Source organism: Hylobates moloch, unplaced genomic scaffold (assembly GCF_009828535.3).
Source record: "Hylobates moloch isolate HMO894 unplaced genomic scaffold, HMol_V3 SCAFFOLD_1, whole genome shotgun sequence".
NCBI lineage: Eukaryota > Metazoa > Chordata > Mammalia > Primates > Hylobatidae > Hylobates > Hylobates moloch.
This window is the reverse complement of record NW_026652276.1, coordinates 205,569,000-205,581,610: the sequence shown is the minus strand read 5'-3', so window position 1 is coordinate 205,581,610 and position 12,611 is coordinate 205,569,000. Positions and strand designations below refer to the sequence as shown.

General features: G+C 37.0%; 1 non-coding gene across 1 annotated transcript; it reads right to left on the bottom strand.

Annotated features, from left to right (window-relative positions):
* Positions 1-12,214: 12,214 nt before the first annotated feature.
* LOC116809836 (U6 spliceosomal RNA) lies at positions 12,215-12,318 on the bottom strand. The gene has a single exon (XR_004370015.1). It is a non-coding gene; the product is annotated as a U6 spliceosomal RNA (small nuclear RNA).
* Between the last annotated feature and the right edge of the window lie 293 nt (positions 12,319-12,611).

Here is a 12,611-nt window from a genome sequence, read left to right as displayed (position 1 = left end):
CATAGAAAGCAGGGCTCAATAAAGATTATTTTTTTAAATGAAGGACATTTAAGAACTTATGTTAGATGATGCTAGGATACAGTCCTAGAAGTGAAAAAGAGTTGAAGTGACAGGAGATCAATTAAAAAGTCCTCTTTGGCCAGGTGCAGTGGCTCACACCTGTAATTCCAGCACTTTGGTAGGCTGAGGCAGGCGGACTGCTTGAGCCCAGGAGTTAAAGACCAACCTGGGCAGCATGGCAAAACCTGGTCTCTTTAAAAATACAAAAGTTCACCAGGTGTGGTGGCACACGCCTGTGGTCTCAGCTACTCGGAAGGCTGTGGTGAAAGGATGGCTTAAGCCTGGGAGGCAGAGTTTGCAGTGAGCAGAGATCGCGCCACTGAACTCCAGCCTGGGCGACAGATCCAGAATGTATTATATATGTGCCTCTCATGTCTTTTCAGATGTCAATTATTTACTAAATTCAGTTAACTATTTTGTTAGAATAAAAAGTTCACATGCATTTATGAATTAAGCACATTTCCTTATTAAAAAATAACTTTTCATTTGTGAGTTTGGCTTTTTGCTCTAAAATTGCAGGGATACACCATTTAATCTTTAGATATTAAATTATCTATTTTCTTTTCTTTTTTACTTTGCCAGAGATGAGAGTGAATAAAATAAATAAATGAGACCTGAAACTTTGCAATGTGTACTAATAGATTTTATACCACCCAGTTTTTGCATATGACCAAAATGCAAATTTCATAACATGACTGATAAAGTGTGAGGTTTGTCTTTTTTTCCTCTTATTTTTTATTTCAAATTAATCATAGTTTTAAAAATAATTTAAATTGACAAATAATTATATATACTTATGGGGTATAATGTGATGTTTTGATATATTTGAAATCATTATGGAATGATTAAATCAAGTTAATTAACAAATTCATTCATACTTATGATATTTTTGCGTGTGATGAAAACTTTTTTACTCTGAATGTTGGCCACATATAATGGCTTGTCAGTCAGGCATCAGATTTTTAGTAAACAGTCCCTATTTTGTGAACACAGTTCTAGCCGTGTGCTAGAAACACAGTGGTGGATGAGGTTAACAGACTCCTGCCTTAATGGAGTTTACAGTCTATTGGGAAGATAACTATTAAACAATGAGTGTGATGATGAATATAAGGTACTATAATAGGGAGTGCATCGTGCTGTGGGGAATCATGAGGAAGTGATGTTAAAGCTGAAGTCTAAAGAATGAGTTGAGGTCAGTAGGCCAAGATGGCAGAAAAGTTTTAAAGTAAACTAAATATACCAAAGGCCCTCCCTAGGTGGAAGGGACCCTGAAGTGGAGACTCACTGAAAGACTGAGAGACTATTAGCATGTTGAGAGTGGGAGATATGAGGCTGAATATAGATGAAACTGAATCATAGATCACGGTAAGAATATTGCGTTTAACCCTTAAGGGATTGAGAATTCCCTGGAAAAACTGACCTTATGAAGTGGTATAAACAGACTACAAGTTTGGGTTTTGTTTTTGGTTTTTGAGACAGGGTCTTGCTCTGTCACCCAGGCTAGAGTACAGTGGTGTGATTACAGCTCACTGCAGCCTTGACCTGCTGGGCTCAAGCAATCCTCCCACCTCAGCCTCCCAAGTAACTGGGACTACAGCAACGCACCACTATGCCTGGATATTTTTAAAAAACTTTTGTAGGGGGGGAATCTCACTTTGCTGCCTAGTCTGGTCTCCAAGTCCTATGTGTAAGCGATTCTCCCGCCTCGGCTAGATTGCAATTTTAAAAACTCCATTCTGACTGCAGTAAAGGACAGAGTGCAGGTGGGCAGTGGCAAGAGAAGCTGATTTGAGAAGAGTGTGATCATCCTCCTAGAGAAAGATGAGTGGCCTGGATTGGGGTGTTGGCAGTGGGGATGGAGAGAAGAGCATGGATTTCAGACAAAGGTAGGAAATACAGTTAACAAGATTTGGGGAAGCAATATAATGTGAACCACGTGTGTAATTTTATATTTAAAGAAAAAAGAAGTGAGATTAATTTTAACAATATATTTAATGTAACCCAATAAACCCAAATTATTATCATTTCAACATGTAATCAATATTTAAAAATATTAGTAAGATATTTTATAATCTTTGAAATTCAGAGTGTAATTTATACTTACAATATATTTCAATTTGGACTAGTGCATTTCAAGAGCTCTATGGTCAAATATGGCTAATGGCTAAATATTCAGAGGAGCTGAGTGCGGATCCTGACTCTAATGCTTGGCTTTATAGCCTTTATAATCTTCAATAAACTAATAGACTGCTCTGTATACCTCATTGCATCATTGTAATGATTAAATGAAGTAATGTACATGAAAATAAATGATGTTCAACAAAGTATTATTTAATATGAGAAACTGGTAGTTGTCCATGTAGGCATTGTCTTCCTGATGGTAAAATAAGAAGTAATTTATACAAACCAGTGAGGAAAAGCTTTTAGCTTGACTTTTTTTACAAAGATGGAAAATAAAAAACAATTGGTTGCTTACTATAGACAAATCATAATTTAAAATCGTTGACATGGATTACATCCTCACCTAAAATATCGGCAATAAACAAGTGCATAAAACTATGCTTTAATGGCACTAATATTGTGGTTTCAGAAAAAAAGACGACCTATTGGGACAAAATAAACTGTGGCATGGCATCATTTTTCATGTTCTATTAGTCTTCATGAACAACTCTTTTACTGTGTCTGAATGCATTAAATCTCCAGCAAACACTACAGAGAAACCTGTTACCATCAATATTTGTAATGTCTATGAAATAATTTATTTTAGAAGCTGAAATAAGAATTTTTTCTTTTAGTAGAGGTCACAGAGAATGCTTAAGCTGCTTTTGATCATGCATACCTGGTTGACGAATTAAAATAGTTGACACATCAAACCAATTTACAGATGTTTTATTCCTTTTAACTCTATGGGAATTTTCCCATAGACACATCAGAGGAGAATTTAGCTCAAGGCAACTGATTAATCAATCATATGATTCTCTAGGCAGCTTCTCTATCAGGGAATGAACCTCTTTAACTAGAGCAGCATAATTGAACTGTGAGCAGCATATTGGGGAGTTATCTACTTTTGCCCGTTGTAGTTGTAGTTGGTGATTTAAAAAAAAAATGCAATTCTAATCAAGCCACTTTTCTGTTTACCACATTGCAACAACTCCTCATGCTTTTAGATCAAGACCATAGTCTTTAAGGTGGTCCACGTGGCTTTGCACAGTATACCCACATCTCCATATTCATCTTATACCTTGTCCCCTGAAAAATCTGTTTCAATTTCTGCCCCCTTGACCTACATACACACTCCTTGCTCTCAGCATTGTAGCCAGACTGGCCTTCTGTAGTTCATCAGGTATGCAATATTTGCTCCTGCCAGAACCTTGTCATAAGCCATTTCCTCTGTTTGGAATAATTTGTTTCTACACCCTGCCTTTTGCCTTTTCTGAGGTACAATAAAAAGTTTAATTTTTGTTTCACATGCAATTATAAGAAGTGATACAGACAGATCCCATATTTTCCTTATCCGGTTCCCTAATGGTACATCTTGCAAAATAATGGTTTAATATTACAACTAGAACCCTGGTCTGATTGCTATATGTGATATGTGTCAAAACACTGTTACACTTCATCTGTACAATGATTACATGCCAATTTTTAAAAACTAAGAAAATTAAGTAAAGGAAGTTAGAAAAAAAGATGCAGAATATTTTATCACCACGTTGTCCTTCAGCACTTGCACTCCCAACTAACCTCTGGCAACCATTAATTTGTTCTCCATTTCTAAAAATTGTCATTTTAAGAATGTTATATAAATGGAATCATGGAATACATAACCTATAGGGACTGGCTTTTTTTCAGTTAGCTTAATTCTCTGGAGATTCATCTGAGTTGTTACATGCATCAGTAGTTAGGTATTTTTTATTGTGGATGTACTGCTGTTTGTTTAGCCATTAACCACTGAAGGACATATAGATGTTTCTAGTTGTGAACTATCGTTCATAAACCTGCTATAAACATTCACATAATGTTACAGTGTAAACAGAAATCTTTATTTCTCTGTGACAAATGCCCAGAAGTACAGCTGCTTGTTGGTATGAGAGTTGCATGTTGGAGATTTAAAATACCTGCCAAACTGTTTTCCAGAGTGACTGTGCTGTTCCTCATCAGCACCAGGAAGGTGTGGGTGATCCAATTTCTCTGCATCCTCACCAGCATTTGATCCTGTCACTAGTTTTTATTATAGCCATTCGGTTAGGTGTATAGTTATATCTTATGATTTTAATTTGCATTTTCTTAATGGCTAGTGACGCTTAATATCCTTTCGTGTGCTTATTTGCCATTTGTATGTCTTCTGTAAAATATTTCTTCATGTCTTTTGCTCATGCTCTAATTAAATTGTCTGATTTTCTTCCTGGTGAGTTTTGAAAGCTCTTTTTGTATATTCTAGATAGCTTATTGACTATGTGGTTTGAGTCTCTCACCCTGTAGTCTTTGTTTTCATCTTTTTTTTTTTTGAGATGGAGTCTTGCTCTCTGCAACCTCCACCTCCCGGGTTCAAGCAATTCTCTGCCTCAGCCTCTTCAAGGAGCTGGGATTACAGGTGCCCGCCACCACACCCAGCTAATTTTTGCATTTTTAGTAGAGACAAGGTTTCACCATGTTGGTCAGGCTGGTCTTGAACTCCTGACCTTGCGATCCACCCACCTCGGCCTCCCAAAGTGCTGGGATTACAGGTGTGAGCCACTGCGACTGGCCTGTTTTCATCTTCTTAACAAAGTTTTGTTCAGCATAAAAAATTTTAATTTTGATAAAGTCCAATTTATCAACTTTTCCTTTTATGGATCATGTTTTTGATGTTAGGTCTAAAACTCTCCACTTAATCTTATGGCCTGAAGATTGTCTTTTTTGATTTTTCTAAAAGTTTTATAGTTTTATGTTTTAAGTTTGTAGTCTGTTCTGAATTAATTTTGTGTTAGCTATGAGAGTTATCTTATTGCCTGTGAATGTCTTACTGCTCTACCACTATTTGTTGAAAAGACCATCTATCCTTTATTGAATAGTTAGTCAATGTAGTTAGATTGAGTTCCATGTCACTTCTACTGAGAACCCTTCTCTGACTTCTCTTAGGACCTAAGTCAACTGAATACTAAAGGCTCTCTATAGAAGCATGTATTTCTATCCTTTCTAGAGTGTATTTTAAAATAAAAATTTTAAATGAATTGGACTGATTATTTGTTTATTATACCTCTTTCATTAGATTCTAAGCTTTATGTGGGTAGTGACTATGGCTGTGTTTTAACTACCACTTTATTTGCAGTGCTTAGCACTCTGCCTGGACATTAATAGTAGATTCTTAATAATATTTAAATAATAAATAAGGTAATGTAATAAAACACCAAGGGCTGTAGTTGGACAGTTAGACTTTGCCATTTTGCCAGATGTGTAATCTTTATAAGTCTCTTTTGTCCTTTACACATTTTCTCATATGCTGATATTAAGTGATGTAACAAGCACAAATCTTTATAAAATGTGTGGCACAATGACAACCAGTAGTTCTTAGTCCCTGAAACTGCAGTCTTGCTTTGTTTTTCTTTGTATCTTTGGCGACAAGTACATTTCTCAGGATATGGTGAAAAATAATTATTGAATGAAATTAAATAGATAAGCTTGTTATTATTTACTGGGACTAATATAAAGTTTCTGATGTAATCATAAATCTAGAAAAATGTAAATTAAAGATATAAAAATTTAGATAGGAACATAATTTTTCTTAGAAAGCAAAAAAGCTATTTTATCATTGATAGTTTACCCTTGAGCTAGGACAACATGTTGAAAATGATAAATACATTTTCAAGGAAAGAATACAAATGTTCACTGTGTAATAGCCACAGAAATTTACAAGAACATCTAGAAACTTAAAAAGAATCTGAACTGTATTTAGATGTGAAAAGTCCTCTGAAGGAATAGTGAAAATAATTTTTGTCAAATGGAATCCATTTCACCTCTTTCTGAGTCAGGTACAAAGAACAAAGAAAAGTAGCATTTGCTTGCTTAAGCATCAAGATGTGTACTTGGCAATGGGCATGGCAGAGAAAGCTCTCCCACAAAAAGGGGTTTACAGCCTCCTGTTGACCTCTTCTTTAGCAGCTCAGGTTTGTGTCATGAACCTGTAACACTGTGACTATAAGGGGGTTATACCGAGGTAAAACGTGCCTATCGAATTTTGAGCAACATGATATATATGGGATACTAGATGCTTCCAGCTCCTGAGAAGGCTGCAACAGATAGTTGTGAGTAAGATAAAAGCACAGGGAAATTCAGAACATATCTGGTTCATATGTGAGTGAAAAGGGGTTGATAGTGAAACAGGAGGTCACCAGCTTATCTGTATAAATGATGATAAATATTTATCTAGGCCAGGTGTGGTGGCTGACGTCTGTAATCCCAGCACTTTGGGAGGCCAGGGCAGGTGGATCCCTTGAGCCCAAGAGTTCAAGACCAGCCTGGGCAACATGGCGACTCCCCTTCTCTATCAAAAATACAAAAATTAGCCAGTCTCGTAACCTGGTCTCAAAAATAAGTAAATAAATAAAAATTAAAAAAAAATTTTTTCTAACATACACTGTGTACCAGGCAGGCATTTCTATGAGTTTTACATGTATTAAATCATTTACCTTATTAGGACTAATGTTTATATAAAGATATTCATATCAGGATATTGAAGTTATGCTATTCTCCTAGGCCTATGTACACGCTGCCTTTCCAGGTGTGGGTGGGGGTGGGTGTGTGCTTAGGATGGGAGAACAGATATCTTACCCTCACTCCTGTGCTTCCTGCTGCAGGCTGATTTGTGTCCCTCATACCCTTCAACCCCTGCCATTCACATGTTGAAGTTTAAACCCGCCAAAACATGGTTTTATTTGGAAACAGGGTTCTTGTGGATGCAATCAGTTAAGGTACGGTCATATAGAGATAGGGTGGACCCATAATCCAGTACGTCTGGTTTCCTTTGTGTACATAGACGTGCATATGGAGGGAATGCCATGAGAACATGAAGACAGTCATCTATAAGCCATCTACAAGCCAAGGAGGCAGGCCTGGAACAGATCCTGCCCTCATAGTCCTCAGAGGGAACCAACTCTGTCAATGCCTTTATTTTAGACTTCCAGCCTCCCAAACTGCAAAACAATAGATTTGTATTGGTTAACTTACCCAGTTTGTGGTACTTTGTTATGATACCCTTAAAAAACTAATATACTTTCTCTGGAGCAGTAATCTTTATAATTTTGGAGGTTATGTATCCTTTTGAAAATATTTAAAAAGAAAAAAATAACAATAGAGGCTCTTACCAGAAAAATCTCATGCCCATAATTTATGTACAATTTCAGTTGGTTCACAGTCGTCCTGAAGTTCATCTGTAGACCCCATCCCACCCCAGACCAGGCTGAGAAACTTTGCCCTAAAGTCAATATAACGTCACCCATCCACTTTATTAGGTAATGCCACCTGAATACATGGTCCTGAATGGAACATTTCCCATTAAAAGAACCATGCTTTATTGTGTGACAACATACTACAGTAAAAGTCATGGGAGAAATTATGGCAGTAAGGAGCTTAACTCATGGAGCCATGACTCACATCACAGTACTCAAATGCCTTAGAAATACTGTGGACCCTTCCATAGCCTCCTGTGAAAACATACAGCTACTTTTCCTTGTGTCTTTCTCTTTTTTAACTTTTTTAATTAAAAAATCTTTCTTTTATAATTGCTAGGTGTAATTTTCAGGGCCAAGACTAGAAATAGGTAGGGTTAACGTGTTACCATTTTGGCATGCTCTGTGGAAAGACATTGAACTCAAAATGACTACAGCTGTTCTTTCGTATCAGCAGGGAATTGGTTCAGGACCCTTGTGGATACCAAAATCTGCAGATGCTCAAGTCCCTTACAAAAAATGGCATGGCATTTTCATACAACCTGTGCAATTCTCCTGTGTAATTTTAATCATCTCTATACTACTGATGATACTTAATAGTAATGTAAATGCTATGTAAATAACTTCATACTGTATTTTAAAGTTTATGTTATTTTTTATTGTTGTACTGTTATTTTTTATTTTAAGAAATATTTTCTGCTTGTGGTTGGTTGAATCCATGGATATAGGACCCATGGATACAGAGGGCTGACTGTACTTCTATTTCTATTTACAACTAGAACTATAATTGGGGGAGGATATGGGTAAAAGTGGCAGCAAGGAGACTGAGGAAGGAGTTCCTGAAAGGACAGAAGGGCTCTCGTAGAGAAAATGGGGGAAAGCCAACACTCACTTTGCTTCTTTCCCACCTTGCTTAGCACTGAGAGTGTTTGTACATATCCTGAGTCTCCCATAGCGTGCTCTGTATGTACTAGCTTGAAAAGCATTACGAAGAGAATGATAAGAACACCCGACTGCATCTTTTTTCTTTCAGTGTGTATAGCCGTGTCATGCTGTCAAGAGTTAGTTTTCTCCTTTGGCTCAAATAAGCCATCTCTTTGTTATCGTGCTTGAAACTCTGGAAAGCAGTCTGACTCCTGTTGTCATTTCCCAGCCCCATGTAACACCTCCCATGCCATGCCTGGCTTCATGTTATTTTTGAAGAATGCTTTCCACCTGTGTTAATACAATTTTTCTCTGTCGTTCACTTTGAGGAAGAGATACACTGTCTTGATACTGCCAATGCCACTCAAATATTGAGCCAGAAGAGTGACCCTATATTGTTCAGCTGTCATTATTATCATCAAACAAACATCCAATACAGTCTGGAAGATAATCTTGCCTACAAGCCGAATGAGATTTCAGAAAGCCCAGCTCTTCTGACATTTGCTGCCACAAGATAGAGGGATCATCCTTTAGGGTCTTTCATCTCTTGTGGGTCTTTTCTCATACTAGCCTCTTGGTCCAGATGCTCAGTTATTTGTACCAATCAAAATTCTCACTTTCTACAACTTCATACACATGCTACCTTTAAAAAGCCCTTCTGGATCTCTCAGCTGAATGTAATTTCTACATTTTATAATTTATCTTAAGTCATAGGCATTATACTCATAGTCCATTTATTTGTGTCCACCCAATAAATTGTCAGGTTCTGAAGGCAACACCTGGCCTTGCCCAGGACTGCACATATGGTGCTCACAGTAGGTGCGTTGGCTTTTTTTAAATGAAGGCTTTTAGTATCTGGATACTTGGTTTTCTTAGATTAATCAGAATTTGGGTTGGCTTTTGAATTTGAGGTGGAAAGTAGTTTGGTAGATGCAAAATTGAAGAATGTAGGCAAAGGAACATCATAGGAGAAGCCAGTCAGTATAATTTACTGAGATCTTATACTATGCAGTGAAAATGTAATAGGTGGTTAACATATAGGAATATAGAGAATGATGGAAGTTTAGATGGAACCTCAGGGAACACATAGAATAAGTTAAAGATTGCAAAATATTTAGATTTATATAGTAATTTTCTTTCAATAAATTTAAGGGAATTATGGTAATATAGACACAGGTTAAACTACTGCTTACATATTTTATATCATCAGGGATGACATAATGCCTGACATCAAGGAAGAATTCAATTAATATCTGTGAGATAAATTTTTGAACCTGCATATTTTGGGGAAAAAAAGTTTTGTTAGAAAAGGTGACTATGGGTTGTAGAAGGATGGTAGAGAAAACCAAGACTGGTATCTGCATCAACATTTTAGCCTTCCTCAACTGAAGGAAGATATACTGGGGGAGGAAAGGCCAGAGTAAGAGCTGATCAGAGGAAAAATCTTCCCTGGTAAAAAGATGAGTATGATATTGGTTCAAATGCAAACTATTAGCAGTAGCTCTAATCAGTTCAACTTTCAAGGCAGCAGATCCCCCAACAGAAACTTGAGGTTTAGATCTGCTGTACCTCTGCAAGCTTTTTAAATGAATCTTAAATAGAGAGAACTTTTCAAGACATGCCTCTCAGGCTGCCTTAAATCAAGACAACCACTCCTTACTTTTGGTCTGTCATTTGAAAAAGAAACACTCTGAAATGTGCCCTAGTGATTAACCCTAAAATAATACTGACAGTATTCTTTTCTGGCTGTAATGCTAAGAGGGCCCAGCAGTGACTACATGAAGTGGTACAAAGGAAAGCGAAATGAAGGTGAAAGCAGAGAAGAGTAACAGCCCAGCTTGCAATCCTTCATTTAGTAAATATTTATCAAAAACCAACTATGTGCCAGTAAAGAGCCCTGTGGTGGGGAACACATTGGCATGTTTGGGAAAAATAAGGACGATTTGGCTTAGATCAATGAGAGATGGGAGGAGCGGATGGTAGGAGGTAAGATCTGGAAGATGGCTAGGGTCAGACCAGGAGGCTGCAAGCAGTTTGACTTTAGTTTAAGTGTGATGTCTAGATCCCGGAAGGTTTTGAGTAGAGCAGTGGTATAATCTGATTTTGTTTTGAAAAGCTCTGGCCGCTCTGTAGAGAATGAGCCAGAGGAGGGCAGGAATGGAAACAGGGACACTGGGGAGAAGACTATTGCACTCTTTGAGTAACATAACAGTTGATGATGGCTTACACAAGGCTTGTAGCAGTGGGGTGAGTGACTGGATTTTGGAAATGTTTGTATATATAGATGGTAAGACTTGCTGATAGATTTGTTGCAGGGAGTGGGAAAGTTATTCAAGAATAACTTCTGGGTGTTTGGACTTTGCAACTAAATCAAATAGAGAAATTTGGAAGGGGCAGGCTCTGGAGGGAGTTGTTAAGATTGTGGCTTTGGGCAGATGCTTGTAGACACCCAATGGAGATGATCAATATGCTGTTGGGTATATAAGCCTGGGGTGTCAGTGCTGGATACGTACATTTGGTATTCACTGACACAAAGATGGTATTTGCATGAGGAGATTGGATGAGAGCCATAAAGAATGTATTGATAGAAAAGGAAATGGAACCCTGGGCTGGGTCCTGGGGCACCACGGCATTTAGGACTAGAAAGAGGAAAAAGAGACAGCAGAGAAGACTGAGAATAAGAGGCTGGTTAAGAAACAGAAAACTTAAGAGGATACAGTGTTAAAACCATGTCAATGAGGCAGCAAGCGTGTCAAATGCTGCTAGCAAACCTGCTATCAACCAGTAAGATGAAGATTGAGAATTGATCACTGGGCTGAGCAAGATGGAGGCACTAATAAATTGAAGTGTGTTGAGTAGACAGTGGGAGGTGAGAAAGTTGAGATAACTCTTTCAACTAGTTTGAGCTATAAAAGAAAGCAAAGCAATGTCCAGTTGGTAAATATAGGGAAAACTCATCTGTTGCAACAGAAAGGAATGCAAAGTTTAAGAATACAGATGCCCCTAGGAGTCAAATTATTATTGAAAATATGAGACTGTTATCTTAAGATTGTAAGAAAAAAATGGAAAACAATTTTTCTTTTTTCCAAAAGCATGTATCACCATACTTGTTGCTTGATGGAAGGCGAAATTATGGATGAATGAAAACTACAATAGGACTTGTAAACTCTCACTTGGTGGAAATTTGCTTTCATGTTTTATGCTTACTTATAAGTTGTTTAAATCAGTAATTTTTGTCTGTAGAAACACTTTCTAGTCAATTCTGTACAGAAAAATAAACAACATAAGAACATTTAAAATGTTTTACACTGCTGTTCAGGCATCAACCTGAAACATCATTATACTTTGATTACTATCTCTTGTCTAGCATGTCTGAGTATAAAAATTACAATAGTGGCAAATTCAGTCATAATAGGTGATTCTACAAATATTCTTATGTGCTGTTATGTAGCAGCATAAATAAATAAACAAAACTTAGCCTGCTCTTCTCAGTCTCTTCAGATTGCAATATTCAGAATTTCAATGCTGTATTTGCCTCTACATTGCTCAGTAACTGTGGAACAGCAAGTTAGCCATTCTATGGCCATTTAAATATGTAAAATTGTTGACAAAGGACGAGTATTTTAAGAGCTTGAAATCTTAATAAAGCAGTTTTAATACTCATTTTTCTAATATTTTCTATTATAGTAAAATGCACATAAAATGTAACATTTTAACCATTTCTTCAGTGTACAGCCCAGGGATATTAAGTATGTACATACTGTTGTGCAGCCACCACTGCCATTTGTATCTAGAACTCTTTTCATAAAAGTATGGAAAGCTTCGTCGGTTTGCATGTCATCTTTGTGCAGGAGCAGTGCTAATCTCTGCTTCATTCTAATTTTAGCATATGTGCTGCCAAAGCCAGTACTTTTAAATGCACATTTTAAAGAAAACATTTATTTACAGAGAAAGGAAAAGAAAGAACCTGTGACCTTGAAAGACAGTAATAATCTTTTGATTATTATTATCAAAATATGGAGCTCTTAGATCAATTCCATAGAGCTCCATACCAGGATACTGGGGCATGGAGAGTGACTGTCATATTCTTCCATAAAATGCCTTTTGATTCTACACTCAGAAGCAGAATATAGAGATGGATTGTCTGATCCAAAATGAATATTGCTATATTTTTCTAATTTTCTGGTTGAAGATGAGAAACTG